This window comes from Sebastes umbrosus, chromosome 8, assembly GCF_015220745.1.
Source record: "Sebastes umbrosus isolate fSebUmb1 chromosome 8, fSebUmb1.pri, whole genome shotgun sequence".
In the NCBI taxonomy this organism is placed as follows: Eukaryota; Metazoa; Chordata; class Actinopteri; order Perciformes; family Sebastidae; genus Sebastes; species Sebastes umbrosus.
In genome coordinates this window covers 15,379,405-15,399,735 of record NC_051276.1, presented here as the reverse complement: position 1 = coordinate 15,399,735, position 20,331 = coordinate 15,379,405, and the positions used below count along the sequence as shown (strand labels likewise).

Here is a 20,331-nt window from a genome sequence, read left to right as displayed (position 1 = left end):
TGATATATGTTATTTATTATACTTCCCATTTTTCCAGCCTATGGTGAATCAGTTCCCAATAAGGGGAGGTTACTTAAGGTAATGTGAGTCTGAGATCGGTTTGACTCTGATGAAGACGCAGTTGGCGTCAAAACGTTAGTCTTTAATAAAGTTGATTGCCTTAAATCTGTGAACTCCGGTGTGCTTTGGACCTGGTCTCCGAAGTCTATCCTGTTACCCCGTTTCAAACTGTTTCAATCCCTGTTTGATGCTGTGTTATACTTTCAAACCTGACATGAGCTTCCTTAGGATGCAGCAACAAGGATGTATTTTCAAAGTGCGCACTAAAGGCAACTGCATTACCATGCATCAATGATGTAACTTATAATGATGATGCAAGTTACTGCTCCATACTGAAACTAAATAGAAACCATTGGCAAGTTTTGCTTTGGAAAAGGGATGGTAGTAACATGAAGTATGCCTAGATAATACATTTACACAGCTTGGAATTTATGTCTGTAATCTGACAACAGCATCAACAACCAATGACCTCTAACCAGAAGATCAACCAACCAATCAGCCAACAGCCCAGTATATTTAACTTGTTATACTGTTATTAAACAGGACAAACGTATCAGAAGTGACCCAACATAAGAAAAGAAATACTGATCTGAAGCAGCGGTTGCGTTAGCCAAATGTTTTCGGTCACTGACTGAATTTTTTAAGCAATGACGGAAAAATCTGAAGGCCGTCCATCATTTTGACGGACTGGAGGCCTTGGAGCGCGTCTGTGACTGCAGCATTGGTGCAGAGGGAGCGCACACTGCTGGATTCCCTACGGTTGAAGCAAGTGCCTGCAGGATCAGAAAATCCTGAGAAGTGTGTTAATTTCTGTCTCCAGTGTGGCAGCAGAGACCAGGTTCAGCCTTCAGAACAAAATTAAAACGGCCATGAGATGTCGTCTGTCCAGGGCAAAGACGCAAAAACGAATGACAATCGCCTCTGCAGCAATCTCCTTGATGCGTTTGATTAGCGAGTTCTGAGTTCAGGCTAGCCTACAGCAGGTCAATTCAAGTTCAGTTCTTGTAAATGGTTTGTTCAGATTTTAATTGTAATTGTCTAATTTAGTAAAATTGCATTGTTCATATTTGCCTGCTTAGGCACAACGGCCGCAGTGTTTTTAATGGCCTCCGCTGTCACTAGTGTTGACATGAAAAGTGACCGATCTTTTCTCTCCATGCACTTTATAAATGCATAATCTATAAGCTTTTTCTGTTTATTAATTATTTAAAAAACACAAACACAGTGACCACCACCACGGCGGCACGTCCTCGTCTCTGTAATTGTCTCTTCAGTCCAAAAGTCAAAATTTATAGAAAAAAGATAAATGTAATCGTTTCCACATGTTTTATTTAACGAAATATTCTGCTTCAATCCATATTTTCTGGCGTTTAGCTTTTAAAAAACTTTTTTTTTCACTTGCTGCCGTACACAGGCACAGAAGCTTCAATCGAAAACCTCAATAGAAGCTTCAAATGTAAAAAATGTCATTAGGTACAGCCCTAGTGGCTTGGTCCGAGCCATTTACAAAGCCAGGGTTGTGTATGAACACTGGATTTTTTTCAGCACACTCACGGACAGCTAGCAAGAAGATATTTGCTTAATTTGACAAGTTTGACAAATTTGAAGTGTATTGGATTAGAAGTCTAGACTCCACCTTTAAATGTCTTATCATCATCATAAAAAATAAAAATAAAACGACGGTTAATAATAGACTACAATAAAGTTTTTACAACTGATAAAGTCCAACGCAACCACTGATCTGAAATTCATTATTGACCTTGGAAATAGCATTTGAAAAGTCAATTTAGTAGCTGTTCTGGGGTCGGTTTTACTCGTTCAAAGAATGCAAACTGATTTGCAACATGAAATCAATTCCTGTCCGGATCATTTTGACATGTTTCACGAATCAAAATAAATGCCATACATGCAACCACTTGCTAAAACCCTGTAGGACTCCCAAATGTATTAGCAATTAGCGGGCGTCTTATCATTTGTGAAACGTGACATTATCACCATTAGTACATGTAACATGAACATGTGCTCAGAAATTGCTTTGTTGAGACAGGATTCTGGAGCTTTTGATGAAATTAAATGACCAAATGATTTCCATTTATTCTGAGCACTTTTCATCTATATTGGCATAAAACTGCTGTTGCCAAGTCAAGAATTAACTTTGAACCTCCTCAAATGTTCAGGAAAAAGTGGAAGTTGTAATATAATTTGAACATCCGTAATTCCACAAAAAACTGAGCAGACTCCATGTGATAATGAAGATCATGTGATTTGACTGAAAGCTGCTGAGGCCCGCTTCAAACAAGTGATTTATGAGCACTGTTTATATGTAGATCACAAGTGGCGAGATTCTTACTAACGTATAAAGAAATATTTTTTTATGCTAAAACATGCTTTACCACTGGAATGGACTTAAAAACCCATAAGCCTATTATTGTGTTTCAGAGTGCACCCAGTGTAAATTGACTGTCCCTGGGGTGGTCCTGCCTGGGACACAAAGGGACAGGTTGTGTGGACCTGGGGGTAGAAAGAAACACACAGCTACTGCTCGAGTTCTCTTCAGTGTGACGGCCAGCACCCGCCAGCATATTAGCCGCTCCAGTGCTCCTCTAAAAACAGTGGACGGGATACAACAGAGCCACACACATACACCGTCGCACACCCACATGCAAACTCACCACAGTGAAAGGAGACAGAAGAGGCAGCCTATTCAACACATGGAAGCATACTGTATGTAACCTCACTATCAATGCTGTCATGTCATGTTACAGTTCAAGTGTATACAGCAAAATATTTTTAAATCAACTACGATAGCTAAGGTTCACACTGGCCCAGTGTTTATATACTGTAGGTCCACACTAGTCAGTGTTAAATTAAGTTTTCAGTACTCAGTCATTTAAGACTTTACAGTGTGTTTTAACACTACATGGACATATAAATTGTCATTACAAGTGTTAACTGTAGCACTACAGGTGTTAACCCCAGATTTCCCCTTTGCCTCTCAAGTGTAAACATGTACTGAATATTTTCCCATTTAGCATCAAGAGTTAAATTACACTTTAAAAATACTTTACATTTCTGATTTCTTTCCTGCAAACTTCTTAAAGCTGACTTTAATAAATCATTCTGAAGACCAAATTTCTGGCAAAATAACGTATTGTTCTAAGAACTGAAGGGGGTAATTTGTCAAATCTCACACAAATTAATTTCGGCTCTACTAAAAATATGTAGCGGGCACATTTACATAAGGTTCTGAAATTAATTAAAATCACAATGAGCTATGTAAACACAAAGTAGACTGGTGAGAACAAAGACAATGTATAAGCCACCATCTGAACCATATGCACTTTGTTAATCAAACGTTTCGTAAATCTGCAGTGTCGACTTTGACACCATCCTTCCCTTCTCCATCTAATACTTTACTTTGTAGGCATGACAATGTTCACTGAAATGGCCAATCAAAAGTTAATCGACAACAAAGCAGTGTCTACCAAAAGTATCTTAGTTACTTTAGCGAACACTAGTATGTCACCCTCAGTGGAACTGCAGATGACCAGGCCTTTCCTAAATCTCATTCAGCTTTACCCAGTTAGTTCAGAAAATGTCTTTATGCATGTTGATTTTTAGTAATCTTGCCAGCATCTCACCACTATCCACATCACTCAGACTAAATGGTTTTATTGGTCCATGTTCAGTGTGTTTTAATGGTGATGTCTCCTAGTGATAAGCTATGGCAAGCTTTAATGAGTTAAACTGGCTGCTCACATCTAAACTTCCTGCCTGTCACATCTGAAACCAGAGAAAACCGAAAAACTGTCAAGCGTGTGCATAAATAAGCTTCAACCTTGAGCTGAGATAGAAACTAAAAGTTCTGCATTAAGATACCATCTACTGGCTGGTCTTATGCAAAGTCTGACAAATGAAACAGCAGCAAGGAGGTACAGCTGCTGACCCGCTCTTCCCCTTAATGCTGCAGCAAAGCACAAAATATCACAACGTGACAGTAATAACATAATTTCAGAGGGAAAAAGCAAACTACTTTTGCTACCCAACAGAGGTTTCTGTTCATTGTGTAATGATGTACCTTTAAATATCTTTACACTAATTTATTATAGGCATATAATCTAGTTAGTCTTCGTTATTCCCAGTATGTTGGTACAGTGTGTTAGTTTTGAGCCCCAATAGCAAAAATATTAAAAGCTACAAGACAGTTTTAAAATGTACCTTGTGAAAATGTGCAATGTTGCACAAGTTTGTCCACAGCATCAGTGGGGCTTATTGTGACTCTTCTGCGTCCAGCTGCAGGTGGCAATAGATGGAAGAAGGACAAATCACTATCCCAGTCTGACAGGGAATAAAAGAGACAAAGTAAAAATGAACATCTGTGGCAATGAGCTCCCATGATCTTTCAAGTTATACATGTACCACATGTATCATTACTGGTTTCAGTGTCATCATATTTCAGCTGCTTTCATAACAGAGCGGGCCTCAGCTGATCAAGTTAAGTGTTTTTCCCCTTCTATGACCTTAGGCTGAAGGTTGTGTCCCACCTTTCAAGCATCTTCGAAGATGTTATGGCATCATACATCAGCAGCAAGTCTTGAGCTGGTCTTCAGCTGCCAGGCTAGAAATCTGGTACCCTTTTGCACCTGTGATATTTGAATTAAAAAGCACAATACTTCAGTGTGAAGAAAGTTGCATTATAGTAATTTAAATTAACAATGTCTATTTGAGAGCAGCCAACACATTTTTGTTGTGGTTGATAGAGAAACTTAGATTAAATAAATTCATTGCAAGCCATTAACTTCTTTTACAGTATTTTCAGCTGGATTTATTGTACCAGGACAAAGCCAAGCCTCCCAATCTGGCAGCAGTACTAATTGTTGTAATTAATTAAATTACACCTGTTGTGATAACCTTAGTGTATAATAATGATCATCATCATACTTAGTATGTATTACTTAGTAATGTTAGACCGGGGGTCTGCAACCTGCAGCTCTGGAGCCACATGCGGCTCTTTAGCTCCTCTCCAGTGGCTCCCTGTGGCTTTTTAAAAATGGAACTGAATAACTGTTTTTTGTTTACATTTTAATTTTTATTCATAATTGTTGTAGGTCTATGGTAGGACGGTACGACGGAGTATTAGGGCCACATTGAGGAAAAAAAAAAAAAATCGGTTTACGAGAAAAAAAGTCTTAATATTATGAGAATAAAGTCATAATATTATAAAGTAGTAATTTTCCGTGTTATTTTCTTTTTTTCTCGTAACGTTATGACTTTATTCCCCCTAATATTACTTTTTTTTCTCGTACCATTATGACTTTATTCTCGTAATATTACGACTTTTTCTCATAATATTATCACTTTATTCTGTAAATCTCAGATGTTTTTTCCCTCAATGTGGCCCTAATACTCCGTAGTACATTTGCTCTTGGGCCCTCACTGCATTAGACTTATATACTATATACTTAGACTATAAACTGTGTTACCTTCATCACAATGCTCAAATGTTTTGCGGCTCCAGACAGATTTTTGTTGTTGTTTTTTTGCCTAAAATGGCTCTTTAGATAGTAAAGGTTGCTGACCCCTGGTTTAGACTAAAGTAAAACAGGCCATGTCCCGGAACAAACTAACATCTTTTGGTCAGCAGTGCTGATTGTTATCTGAGCTAGCCACTGCTATAGGAATCATTAGTCAGTCAGCTACCTAGATTAATGTTTAAAATGAACCCGTTGTGGTGCTTCTAACATAACATTATCTCTGCTGGAGTCTCTATCAGAGAGTTGACCGAAGTAAAATAAGCCAAGTTCAAGTCCGCAAGTCAACACCTGACCAGAGCTACCCGCCTTCTGCAGTCAAATTCATGTGGTCATCTTATGTGCTGCTGCAGCACCAGCTCTAACTATCAAACTTACAGAGGAATATATTTATAACCCTGCACTGTGCTTCTTTACACATGTCCCTGAAGTGTGAAACATGTCGCATTTTATTCTTATCAGACTTGCAAGTGAATAACCTGGGTCTGCTAAGTTAATGTTAGCTAACATTAACCATTGTGATTCACATGCTGACCATGCAGCGCCAGCTTTAAACATTTCCTCGTCCATTTACCTTTCATTACTATCACGTAGGCACTAATGGAAAGAAAAAGTAAAGGTCTTACCTCACGGAAGTTATTTTGAAAAGTCACTGTAGGAAAAACACCATGTGAATAATACAGTCAGTGATGGCTGAATACCATTTAACGCCAGCTGTTTAGGTTACAGTGCTCTTGTGATGTGCATGGTGGCACACTGTCACACTGGTTTGGCTTACTGAAATATAATAGTTAAAGGGACAGTTTGTAAAAATCAGAAATTGCTTGTTAACAGCGACACCTGTGGCCTTTAAATCAACGTAAGTCAGCGTCCTGTTGCTCACGCTTGTGCTCGCTCTACATAGACATGAACGAGCATCAGTCAAAACAGTGAGGCGACACACGTTAGCTAAAACCATAATATCACTCTATATTTCACCTGCTTGGCAGTAATGTTAGCTGACCAGACGAAGGTCTCTCCATGAATCACTGCTGATCCTAGTGTTGGCTTTTCCTGCTTCAGCCTCCCGACCGCGGCCGGAGGGAGACACCGGCACCCGGTCGGAGACGATAACGTTTCTCGCTGCGGAGCCCCGTCACATCACAAGACACGAGAAACCTCTGTTGGTCTGGAGGAGCTGCAGCAGTTATTTCTGCACAAACGTCCACTGTACATTCACTAGATATTCTCAGAGCTACGAAGTTTTCTGCAGTGTGTAGTGTGCGCGTTTGACCGTAAGAGTGGAGCGAAAGAGCGAGAACGAGCGCGGTGTGTGAGTTAAGGCAAGCAGGCAGGCAGAGTACAGCAGAGACTCCGGCCCTGGAGACCAATGCTTCGGTCTCCCCCGTGTCCCCAACACTGTTTTGCAAGACGGGCTTCACGAGATATAACTTTGCGGTTTTGGTGCTTCCGTGTTGTTTGTGTTGGAGTCTTGTCTGAACAGTGTAGTCACACGCGAGTGTGCATGGGACACCGACCCGGATTCATTTATATGTGTAAGAAGTTACAAACAGTCCCTTTAATTTTATAGACCGTTTCAACAGATTTTTGTTGTATGTTGTTATGTAAGTTGTTTGTATGTTTTTTAACAATTTAGTTTCGTGTGTCACATATTTGCCTCATTTATTATACAGGTACAGTGGGGTCACATTTTCTGACGACAGCCTTCACAAATGGTGACCTCATGTGTTGCTGGCTCTCTGAGGTCACAGATTTCAGTGTAACACCGGAAAGGGTCCGACGGTGGAGGTGGCCTGCAGCTCTACCTCTGCAGCTAGACCCTTCTCCTTTAATACCAGCCAACTCAACATTTACACCCAAAAAATTGCACCATGTAACACCGGAAAATTTGCTGTGACATTCACTGACATGTGAAGTTTGTCGAAAACAATCATTTACAAAATATAAAAACAGTTGAAAAGTTTTAAAAAGGCCACTATCGAACAGATATTTAAAATGCATGACTGGCTGGTTCATCATCAGCTTGAAACTAAAACAGCAACAGTTTGCTGGTGGCAGATAACGAGGGCTGACCCCAATGCTTAGAAGCTTCAAAGCTTCAACCATTGCCATCGTAATCAACCTCCTAATCAGTATTTGAATGTTTCGTTTTGGGGTTTTTATAAGTATGTATAAATCCCGAAATAGCCCATGAAATAAGGAATAATCCCTTAATTCATATTCAACGTTAATTATTATAAGTTATTTTCAGACGGATATCGCTGTTTGTTATGTGTAGAGGTGTGTGTGTGTGTGTGTGTGTGTGTGTGTGTGTGTGTGTCTACACAGTAGTAAGGCAGCAGCACTGTCCCGGGAACTGAAACGGGGGAGATGGAGACAGACAGACAGAAGAACATGTCAGCCTGCTGCACCGCGTCGTGAAGCTTCGAAATACCTTCAAATATTACTCACCGAAGCTTCGAAGCCCCAAAAATGGTTTTCAGAACAGCTACGGATAACAAGTTTCCATGTCCTGAAATACCCCATTCTGCAGGTCAAGTGTGTGTTAACAAGTGAGAAGTACAGTGTCCTTGGACTGGCCTTTCTAGCCAGTCATTCTTGAGAGTAAATGTCAGCTTTACACTAATCTACACCCACACCACAGGTGAAACTCTTGGGACAATATCCTCATTTCCTGCTCTAATTTAGTCATCCTCATCATCGGGGACAGGTCACATGGACGCACAGGTCTGGAGAATATTTCCCAAACAAACACTTCATTAAATCAGTTAGTCATAATGACAGGAAAGCTAATAATCATGCATCTTATTGCTTTGCATCAATCATATTAACACATCAGCCAGCAGCAGTAGCTCTTGTACAGATACAGAAGAGGCTGCTGGTTTTTACTATGCTGCTCATGTTGAATCCATCTCAATAGTCTCTAGTGTGTTTGCTGGCAGGGGTCCACAGCCTACAGTGAGATACAGTGTTCTGCAGGCCTGTGCCATCCTCTGCACCATCAACTGTGGCTTATAGAGTTATTTTAGCAGCAGTGTTAGTCACTATCAGCCAAAATGAGATGATGGGATGAACAAAAAACCCTTGCTGTATTTGTGCTATTACAGTATGGATGAACACTGTGGGTCATTTTGTGATTTCAAGTGGATCAAAGGATCATAATACTGCCCTTTTAACCACGTGAAACAGATTACGGTTGGTCGTCACAGGAGATCAATTGGGAAGACAAGAACCACCGAGCAGTGGAGAATAGAGGTCACACAGCACCCTCTATTGATTAATATGGGGTACTGCGTCAAAGAGGGACAAGAGCATTCGCTGCATGGGTCTACAGTCAAACATGAAGGCTCTTGGTTATAACCTGCTGTGGACATTTGTTCATATAGGAGCCTTTAATCAATAATAGAACAACTTACCAGTTACAACAACCAACATCAGTGATATCTTACAGGACTAACGGGACAAAGACAACAAGTGTGGTAGGATCAGGACTAATCCATAACGCTGATCACACCGTGGATCACAGTGCCCCCCGTAGGCTCATCTTGCAGTATTGTGAGTGAGTGTACACACACAGCAGAGCTCAACACTGCACTGCAGCACATAGCCAACTCAGAGCAACACCACAGGACCGCACAGCTCACAGTGTTGCTCCGATATGAGAACACACCGCTCAGATATAATCACGTGTCCAAATGAACAGGATGAAATTAATTCCATGTGAACATGAGCAATTGAATTTGCATTTAATTGGTGTTGAAATTATGTACAAAGTGGACATAAACAGTTTTGATAAGCAATTAATTATCATGCAGGCTATTTATGAAGCAACAATGATAAACATTTCCTGGTTCTAGCTTGTCAAATGTATTGATTTGTGGCTTATATCTGGTTTACAGCATTATAAATATAACATTTTGGGGTTTGGGACCATCTAATAAAAAAATATAAATAATATAATTTTACAATTTGTATATTATATTATATATATATATTATATATGTATTATATATATATAATATTAAATTATTATTATTATTATTATTATTATTATTATTATTAATAATAATAATAATAATAATAATAATAATAATAATATTGTTAATAATAATAATTGGGCTCTGGGAAATTGAGATGGGCATTTTCAAAAACTATTTTCTGATATTGTATTGACTAAACAATTAATCAAAAACTAACCAAAAGATGAATTGGTAGGAAAAAAATAGTGCAATGTACTGTATATGCAAAACTATGTATTTCTGCTAAAGCCCAGCTTTTCTTGGCTTGATAAGCACATATTTACACGGGGTGAAAATTATTGCAAACATCTATTAAGAGCATAATGCAATCCAACACTATAACACCACAAACTACAGAATCACAAATTACCATAAAGTTAAATCAACACATCTCTGACCAAGACTCAGCTTAATTTCAATGCACTAACGTTCACTAAACTAATATTTGTTGTAGGTCTACTACTCAATCATACTGTATATAAAGGTGTTCCTATTAAATTGTACACCTTCAGTCAGTGTAATGAATGGTGGACATTTTGCGGTCATCCTTCCTCTCCTGACACGTGGCTGGTAGAGCATGAAGGGAGGATAAAGCAGGACAGCTCAGAGACCTGAAATGCTCCTTTAGAAAGATCTACATTTTTCTTTTTTTTTCAATTCAAATAGCTTTATTGGCACACACAAAAACATGTTGTCGCCAAAGCAGTTTACAGAAGATTACACATATTAAAAGGTGTCATATGCAGGGTCTACATTATACTGGTGCAGTCCATTCTTTGATTGCTATACAATGTAATATAATACTCTCTCTCCCCCTCTCTGCTGGCACTGCACCAGCAGAGCGAGCACTGATTGGGAAAGCCATATGGCAGGTAACAAACCAAGGGCAGGCTTCATGTCCACACTGTGCCGTGGCTTAGGCAGCCTGCCACCTCATCCATCGGGCTCATCTGATTTGGCTCTGTATTCTAGGGAAGTATGTAGACCAGAGTTCAGTGTAAATATGCCACGAGTGTTACTGACGCTGCACCATCACCAGCTCGGTGGTGTGAACAGCAGTTCAGAGTAGTCACAAAGCTGCAGAGTCAGCAGTGAATTTCACCGTCACACCAACTGGGAATGGCAATGGCCTCAGGCAGATTGACAATCACTGCTGTTGTGTACAGAGGATCTGTCAAAGCATAGTCGTGTGTATGCAAAGCAGTACTTTGTCCTCAATTGGCCATTTTAAGGAGGCTTGTCCAGTAAATCACAAATGTCTCCTGAATAGGTTTGCTGCAACCTTTATTTAATTCATTTTGGTTTGTATTCTATTTAATTGTATTTGTATTGCATATTTTGTTTTATTTATTGTTTTGTAAACGTGGCTTAAATGTGCCTTAAATACATAGTATGTACTCTGTATCTGTGCTGTGCAGGTGAATCAGCGTGGGGGCGGGACCACAGGGATACAAGAAGGTGCTGGGAATCTGGTGTTTATTAAATATTATTTAGGGCTATCAATCGATTAAAATATTTAATCACCATTAATCGCATGATTGTCCATAGTTAATCGTGTTTAATCGCATATTTTTATCTGTTCAAAATGTACCTTAAAAAGAGATTTGTCAAGTATTTAATACTCTTATCAACATGGGAGCGGACAAATATGCTTGCTTTATGCAAATGTCTGTATATATTTATTAATGGAAATCAATTAACAACACAAAACATTAACAAATATTGTCCATAAACCCTCACAGGTACTGCATTTAGCATAAAAAATATGCTCAAACTGCACGTGATTATCATAAAGTGGGCATGTCTGTAAAGGGGAGACTCGTGGGTACCCATAGAACCAATTTTCATTCACATATCTTGAGGTCAGAGGTCAAAGGACCCCTTTGAAAATGGCCATGCCAGTTTTTCCTAAATTTGGAGGGTTATTTAATCTCTTTCGCGACAAGCTAGTGGTCGGTACCAATGGATTCCTAAGTTTTTTAGTTTCATATGATACCAGTATCTTCACTCTAGCTTTAGAACTGAGCCCGCCACTACCTAAAAATCATAAGTTGCATTAATGTGTTAAAGAAATTAGTGGCGTTAAAACAAATTTGCGTTAACGCATTATTATCGCGTTAACTTTGACAGCCCTAATATTATTATAATTTATTCTATTCATTATTTATTTCTTTATTATTATTATTTTATTTTAAAAAATATTATTTCTTATTATTAATATTATTTTACGTATTTATGTTTTTGAATACTTTGTATTTTAGTTTACAGTTACCATCTGTTATCATATGAATGTATTACTTGCATAAAATGCATGATTAAAAAAAGGGGTGGGGGGGGGCATGGCTTGTCGAGTGATTTTAACAATTACATAACTTGAGTTTTGAGAAAAGAATATCTTGCACACTGCTCTTGCTCAGCATCACAATTTATTGATCACACTAACGTTTCGGTCCCTCCAGACCTTCCTCAAGCGTGTTTAACAAAGAAAAAGAGACACTAGGTTGAGTACGCCCAACTGCCATAGACTGGGCTTGATTATTAAAAAAACATTGGCACATTTTATCATCAGACTCAGTAATATCCATGGATTTGCAAGAACCACCATTAATATTCTATTGAAGAGGACGTATTCTTAGAGACAGCCATGTACATGCTGATGTAAAATCAGTGGAAAACAGCACAGTCCTTGTTATAACCTCTTCCAAATGGATGCTACAAATGCAGAGGATGTGCTCAGTGTAATAATATGGTCAAAACTTTTCTCATCCTCACACTGGGAAAAAGTATTTTATCAATAATGTCATCAAGTTTCACTTCTCATTATATGGTTAAATGTCGTTGCTGGTTATCCTATGTTGGTAAGACATTACGCCCATTAAAGCAGAGGATAAGCAAACACAAGAGCTCCTAAGAGATTACCCAGTAGCATTTCAAGGACTTCAAACATCTCATCATTTTGGTTCCAGGGCACTGAAAAGGTGCCAGAGAGAGGTGGGAACACTGATGAAATACTTGAAAGAAGATAAGTACACTGAATATTTAATTAGCAAACTCTATCCCCTAAAGGACTGAACGACGAGATACCGTGGCATGTCATGCTCTACTCATGGTACACTCAAGATGCAAGTACAGTAGTGCATATTAATACACCACTTTGACATTCACATTCATTTCTGTAAATTGACTTAATTATGTGTTGTGGTGTTTAGCTTGTTTTTCTTTTATTAGTATTTTTCCCATATGTGGAACATACTGTGGCAGATTCGCTTTCAATTATTGAGAGACACTCCCACAGGAGAATAAGTCCCACACCTGCGGCGCATTATTTATATTGTAAGAATTGTGTAAAACCCTCTTGACGAAGGTCCAGAGGGACGCTGTGCAAGATCAGTGTGCAGGATCTTCTTCTCTCAAGACTCAAGTGATACTTTCACACTCACCTGAATCTGAGATAAATGGATGTGCGAATATCTTGTTTGAAAAAAACAATTACATAACTGCCACTCTCCTTTTACTGTTAGGGAGAGATGTGATGAGTCTGCAGCATTTCTTGATCAGAGTTACAAAAATAGCTCCGCTTGAAATCCCTCGTCTATGTAAACCATTTAAGGGAGTTTCTCTGACCACAAAACAACAGAAGCTGCCATCTATTAAATGTATAGATGAGAGATCTCTCATGATGTCCTATCAACAAACTACAGTCTGTGATTTAATATCTCTGGAGAGCAGATCTACAGAGAGAAAAAAAAAAGCTCTCAAGAAGTGACTGTAATGCCCTGAATACTAACTGGAGCATTTCCCATATATATTATATAGTGCCTGACCAAGGAATGAACATTAAATTAAATATTAACTAGAATGGCACTCGGAGAGCGCAAACATACGCCAAGGTGCATGACTTTAAAAACAGACCACAGCTCACAGCTGGCGGTACCGTGAGGTGGTCGGCTTATTATCAACACGGTGTGTTTCCGTGTAACGTATCGGCGGATGCCTCTGTCATTCAGCAGCCTTGTTATGTCTGTATAACGTTACACTACGTTGTCTCTCATCCCGTCATCTACCGCTTTTTTCTTTCTCATCGCGGACGGCCAGCAGCTCCCGCACCTCGAAGTCTCGCCACACAGCCACACATGTATCTCTCTGCTCTCAGAAGGAAGGAGGCGGGGTCACACATCATCAACGCGTCATCAGTTACACTGCGCGTTATACCCCGTGGTTTTAATGCTCAGGCTGATCGGAATCCTTAAAAAAATTCCTGAATCCGGCTCATGATCTGGATCGCCACCAAAATCTAATGGATTGTTCATTGTGCCACACCCCACCCCACCAAAAAATGTCATTCAAATCCATTGCGAACTTTTGGAGTAATCCTGTTAACAGACAGACAGACAGACAAACCAACGCCAGTTGGCCCTTGGCCTTAGCGGAGGTAAATATGAAGAGGAAACCGAGTGTGGTACTAAAAACATGAAGCTGCAACAGCTGAGGGACAGACTGTATATCTAGTTTACTTCTGCCATCTAGTGGTGTCACAGTGCACATGACTTCTAAATACAACAATGATAACTGAGTGATGCTGTCTGAACCTCTCTGAGTGGTAGACAACTGATGGGTAGAAATACTACAAAGGTGATAAATAGAATTAAAGCATTTGTTATGGCACAACTGTCTGTTTATATCTTTAGTGTTTTCTTCTTTGCTGGTCCCCGGGTTTACTCCAGGAAGGTCTTGTTTAGAAGATAACCCATAAATTATAAAAACTTGCAAAAACTCTCACGAGACTTGTTACCTGACGACCTATATTAACCTTAACTATTCGAGGTCAATGTCTAACCTTAACCACCTCGCGAGAGCTTCGCAATTTGTGGGTTACCTTCTAGACACGACTCTTCAGGACCCCCAATGTTAAAAAAAGGGCTGATTAATGTAATGTAAGAAATGCAGTGGTTTAATCCTTTTATACTATTTTTTAGCGCTGCACAATTTTTAGAAAATATCTAATTGTGATTATTTTTGACTGATATTGCAATTGCAATATGGTTTGCGATGTTAGAGGGAATATCATTTTTTGCACCATTATTCTCATTTTCACTGAAAAACATAATCAAATGATTATGGTGTGATTTTTGTGGGGATCTGTACCAAACAAATATGTTTTCTTTAGTCTGCAGAATATGATGTGTAGGCCAGGACATCTCTGCAGCACAACAATATTTAATTTAAAATGGTATTTTGACACACATTTCACCTTTAATAAATATTGTGCCTCCTGCCTCTTGCAGTATAGGCCATATTGCAATTTCGATAACATTTCAATTAATTGTGCAGCTCTACTAGCTTGGTGACATAATATCTTTAAATCTCTATTTCCATCAATTAAACAACTGAGATGTTATAATTTAAAGTCAATAATGTAGAGAACAAGTGTTTTTCACAGCATTGAACCACAGGGGGGTAGGGGATGTGAGGGTAGAGGAATGTTGAGAGGAGAAGGAAAAGATTACCTCGATGCTTAGCTGGCACACACGGGGAGAGACGGTTGTCTGACCAGGGAACAGGATCACTGCAGATATCAGAGGGACAGTGTTATGTGTGCTGGAGTTCCTGTCAATCACTGTCAATCTAATAACTCAATAAACTTTTCAAAATCAAAACAATAAAACAGCTTTTGCTTTCTTGAATGAACCTGGTGGATGTTTTAATTACTAAGAATTATAATTATATTACATTTAAATCTAGTTTTTCTAAAAGCACATCATGTTTTAGTTACTTACCTTCCAGACAGCCAATGCTTTTAGTTCATACTAGTATGGTGTGAAAATCAACTTGTGCACACTTGACACCAGCTTGACGTAGACTGTAACTAGGGCTGCCCCCTATTAATCGACTAATCGGTCATTTTGGTCTTAGTCGACAAAGATTTCTTTACTCGGTTAGTCATTATTTATGCATGCTGAATGACTTATTTCTAAGAAACTTAATGAGCACATCTCTGGTAAACACAAGATTTAAAGTGGTGCTTTTGTGTGATTCTTTGTGGAGAAACTCAGTTTTACAGATCTGTCGATTAAATCAAGTAATCGATTAGTCAACAAAATGAATGTTAGTCGACTAAGAGTTTCTTTGGTCGAAGACAGCCCTAATGGTAACTTGTATTTCTTGCATTTAAAAAACCCAGACTTTCTGATAGTGTGGGATGTTGGACTTTACATAAACCACCTAGTTGCACCAACCAGGGACACATGTTTGAAATGGTCTCTGCCTGTAACTGCCTTGCTAAATAGCAATAATGTAAATTTGACAATAAATAAATTAATAAAATGAGACAAAATGTTCAGTTTCATGTTCCTGCAATTAGATTTTTGTAAAGCGATGGCTCTCTGGAAATAAAAACAAACTTCAGGAAATGTGAAGTTTTATTTCTAAGCTACAAACAAGATTAATAGTTTATGGGCTAAACATGCAAAATCGTGATCATATATTGTTTGATCGTCTCGAATACATTTCTTGAACTGTCTTTTTTCTTTTAGCCTTTTGAATTAAAAGAACTTAACTAAGGCCTGTGTGCATGTAAGTGTAGAGTTGACCTCAATGAAGAAAACAGGTAAGACTGACAAGAGTGAAAGAGGCAACGAGGGAGAATTAAGAGAAGAAAGGAAATGGAACAGGAAGTGTAAGGGAGGAGGAGGAGGAGGCCGGAGGCTGGTGTCGGTCCCCCTGAGTCCCATTCCCTTCCCCTCGCTCCTCCCTCCTCTCATTCCTCATCTCCTCTCCTGCTCTGTCCCCTTTTCCTCTGTGTATTTTTCTTCCCATGATTCCTTACACATGGCTTCCTCTGACCCCTTCATTACAAGAATTATTCCATCCTCCTCTCAGCTCCATCCATCTTTTCCTCACAGGTGGCCGACCAACATTACGAAACACACCGTCCCGCTGTGGTCAGAGCCTCTGAACTTTTTGAAATATTCGATTCAGTTTAGTTACATCAAAGCAAAATACAAGAACATCTGGCGATATTGTTTCAAACCCTAGAGTATAGAGAATACCCTCTGTGTGGGCCGTTAGAGTAATTACTGGTTATCTTTTACAAGATAGAACCAGAGCCAGAACAGACAGCGACTCCCCTCCTGACACCCAGCGAGTCCTCACTTTGTCCCAATCTGTTCCTTCAGATGTACAGCCCGCCTCCTTCCACCTGTCTCCTATTCTTCCTTTCTAATCAGGCGTCACTGCCAATCAATTCGATCGCCATGACAACATCTCGCATGACGCCCCCTCCAAACACCACCACCAACCCCTATAAACAAAAACAACACACACAAAAAAGAAGCTGAATTCCGACAGCTCGGGATTGATGAGGGGGAGTCCTGTCAAAGGCCAGAGATTAGATTAGGACTGACGCGCACGAACCACAACACAGCTCAGAGGCAGCAGGTGCTTTTGGTTAAACCTTAATTACATGATCTCTGATTTCTCTAATTGATATGGTAATGACTATGTAATTAATGCAAAAGCAGAAATACCAGCAGCTCTCCTAATGAATGGATTTATTTGATTAGATATCCTCCTGCATATTTATGCATGCTGATATACAGAGGAGGACAGTGGGACATAGAAAACGGTTGTTTGTGGCTGTTGTCACAGTGTTGCCACCGCTGGCATGCTGCATGTGACAGAATTTAACATACGGATGCACAAATGAAGCTGCTCGCAACAACTCATGCTGGGAAAAATACTGTAACTTAAAGAGGTGCTGTGTGTTTGCTGCCTCTTATAGTGAAAACGATTCTACTGGAGATTGGGGTAAAGGAAAAACTTGCTCTTTGACAGGTAGGTGGCGCTATGGGGCTGCCTTAGACTCACAGGAGCCGCAGTTTGCATGAATGAAGATCATGAACAGGGCTGATGCACCCTAAGAAATTTGAAAATCACTAAAAAAAAGATGCCATTATGAGTCTGAAAACAACTCATATCTGTTTAGAGCAGCAATAGAAAGCTGAAACCCCTCAACATAGACACACAAACACAGAAGGCTATAACTTCATTGGCAAAGGGTCAACTGTGACAACTAGATGTGACCCAGCTGCAATTACTCTCTGCCTCGGCCACCCTCGCAGGGGAGGAGGAGGGCAGATATTTGTGGAGAGACTCCAGCATGATAAGTCACCTTCTAGGGAATGAGAAATCATTTCTCCCTGCTCGCACTAAAACGTCCTCTAATATGTGTCTTTCCATATATCTCCTCTTGTGAGATATCTGGAGGGATGTTTTGTGGGGAAGTCAAGTGAAAGCACATGTGGGCCCTGACCGTGCAGAGCAGAGACCTCAGGCCTTCTCCATCTTATCCACACCACCCAGACAGACACCGCTCTGACAGCTGATCTGGACTCTGCTGTAGCTGTCTCTACTATTCACTCCATAGGTTTGCAAAAGAGAGAAAAGAAATCCAATAATAGACAAGACTGACAGTTAGCACACAGGCTGATGGGCAGTCATGGTTTCAGAGATTTCGAACAGAATTAATAGTCTGAAAAAGTGGTTATTTGCCACATTGGTTAGATGTAGGGTTTTTTTATATAAGGATGTTTTTGACGGGACTTTGACTAAAAGGTTAATAGCACATCACCTCATGACAAGGGGGCAGTAGTTGGGTTTCTCTCGAGTGGATGTCTATTGAAAGACATCTGATTTCTCCACTTTGAGGTGGAAATAAGGACTTTCCTTCTGTCCAGACTGCTCTATAAAAAGTGAGTTAAATAATTGCTGAGTCATAAAATCTTGTTTTCACGCTAGGCATTTGAAAATCTGCTGCAGACGTTACTTTTTAGACTTAATTGCCTCAAGGATTTCTATTTAAAAGCAATACAAAAATAGTGCATTGGCATCAATGTCGCTTCTTTAAAAAGTGTGGGGAAAGATGATTTTCTTTTTAAAAAAATCTTTATTCAAGTTTCATTTAAATATCAAAGTCGTTATCATCTTTCTAGCAACCAGTAGAAGTATGTGTAGTATATCTTTACCCTTTACATGTTGGGGTAAAAAACAACACATAAGGGTAGCAATTTTCATTATTTTTTCAATCTCCTTTTTTTTCATATCTTGCCTAAATCCCTGCAATAAACTGGACAGTCCCAGAGCATAATATGTGAATGATCTCCAGTCATCCAACATTTCCTCCAACACAGTGTAATGCACTGTCACTGACCTAGTACTTTTTAAATCTAAGCTCAAGACTTTTTTATTTATATTGGCTTTTAATACCTAGTAGCCCGGTGACATTTTTCCTGAGCTTTTTATGTACCTTTTTATGATTTTATGATATGTTGTGATTTTATTCCTGTTATTTCTTGATGTTAATGTAAAGCACTTTGGGTACCTTTTGGTTATTGTAAAGGGCTATACAAATACATTTTGATTGATTGATAAAGCTGATATTGAACTCTGTTAAGATGATTTTCATCCTTTAAACTATAGTCACATGACTCAAAATGGCCTGTTTGTTGTTTACTCTGAAGCTTAGCTGCCTTGGCTGCAGCACTTCGGGGGGTACAAGTTATGAAAACATCCATCAAAAACGACTAAACACTAAATAAAACTTTCCACCAGCTTGGTTTTTTTGGATTTGCTGCTAGTTTCATTTGTTGATCCAGACAGACAGACAGGAGGGGAGAGAGAGAGAGGAGCTAATAGCATTAATGAACGGTGCAGCGCTAGTTGGTTAACTAACTTACCTCTGAATAATGTGTTTCTTACGGGGCCACTCGGGCCACGCTTGATGGATGGCCTTACAGAAGCCGGGTCAATTAGCCGGCCTGGGTTTCCCTCCGTGTCGGCGGCAGACAGCACCGGGAGAGCTCGCACCTCTGTCACGCGGCCTGGCTGTAATTAATCACCAGCGCGAGGCCTCCTCACCTCACACCGGCGCGCGCACAAACAGCCAATAACTTGCGTTTGGCCCAAATTACATCCCCACTCCTCTAATCTGGCTAATTGTCAATATTATACCCAGAGGAGGAGAAAGATCGTGACATAAAAAGTATTTTCCACCGACAAAATCATCTATCCTGCACACACTAGTCTGCACACTGTATAGTGTTTTATTCTAAAGAGGATCCTGATGGATGGAGAATTCACTAACAAGGCAGACATAAGAAATAAAAAAAAGTGAAACCATAAGAGACAGGTAAGTAAAATTATAGCACAAAGTATAGTAGCCTGCATAAGCATAAAATAACAATATTATATATATTTATATAATATACCTTTATTTTAAAGGTCTCATATTGTAAAAAGTCAGATTCTCATGTCTTTTATATTATAGAGCAGGTTTAAGTGCCTTATAAATACTGTTAAACTATCAAAACGCTCACTATACGGAGAAATACACACAGCCCATATTCAGGAATTGTGCATTTGAAACAAGCTGTTAGGATTTCTGTCCATTTGTGATGTCACAAATATACAATATTTAGACCATTACACGGTTTTAAACGTAAACATTCTAAATGTGTCCCTGTTTGTTTCCTGTCGCAGTGTATGTAAATAACATTAGCTGACAGGAAGTAAACATGGACCCAAACTGTTCCGTTTGCAATTCTGTTGCAATTCCATTGAAATGCACTAAAACGGAGCGTTTCAGACAGAGGGTAAATACAGGCATATTAAGACAGACAGAATGGGAAAAACAATGTGTTTTTTTAACATTACATCATGTAAAC

General features: G+C 39.3%; 1 protein-coding gene across 1 annotated transcript in view; it reads right to left on the bottom strand.

The window, feature by feature from the left end:
* The window catches only part of ank1a (ankyrin 1, erythrocytic a), a 125,470-nt gene extending 105,938 nt beyond the window's left edge, over positions 1-19,532 (bottom strand). Inside the window, exons 1-4 of the mRNA XM_037777678.1 lie at positions 19,345-19,532; positions 15,118-15,176; positions 4,605-4,703; positions 4,279-4,398 (exon numbers count right to left, since the gene is read on the bottom strand). The gene's annotated coding sequence lies outside the window, so the exon portion shown is untranslated. The remainder of the gene's footprint in view (positions 1-4,278; positions 4,399-4,604; positions 4,704-15,117; positions 15,177-19,344) is intronic.
* Between the last annotated feature and the right edge of the window lie 799 nt (positions 19,533-20,331).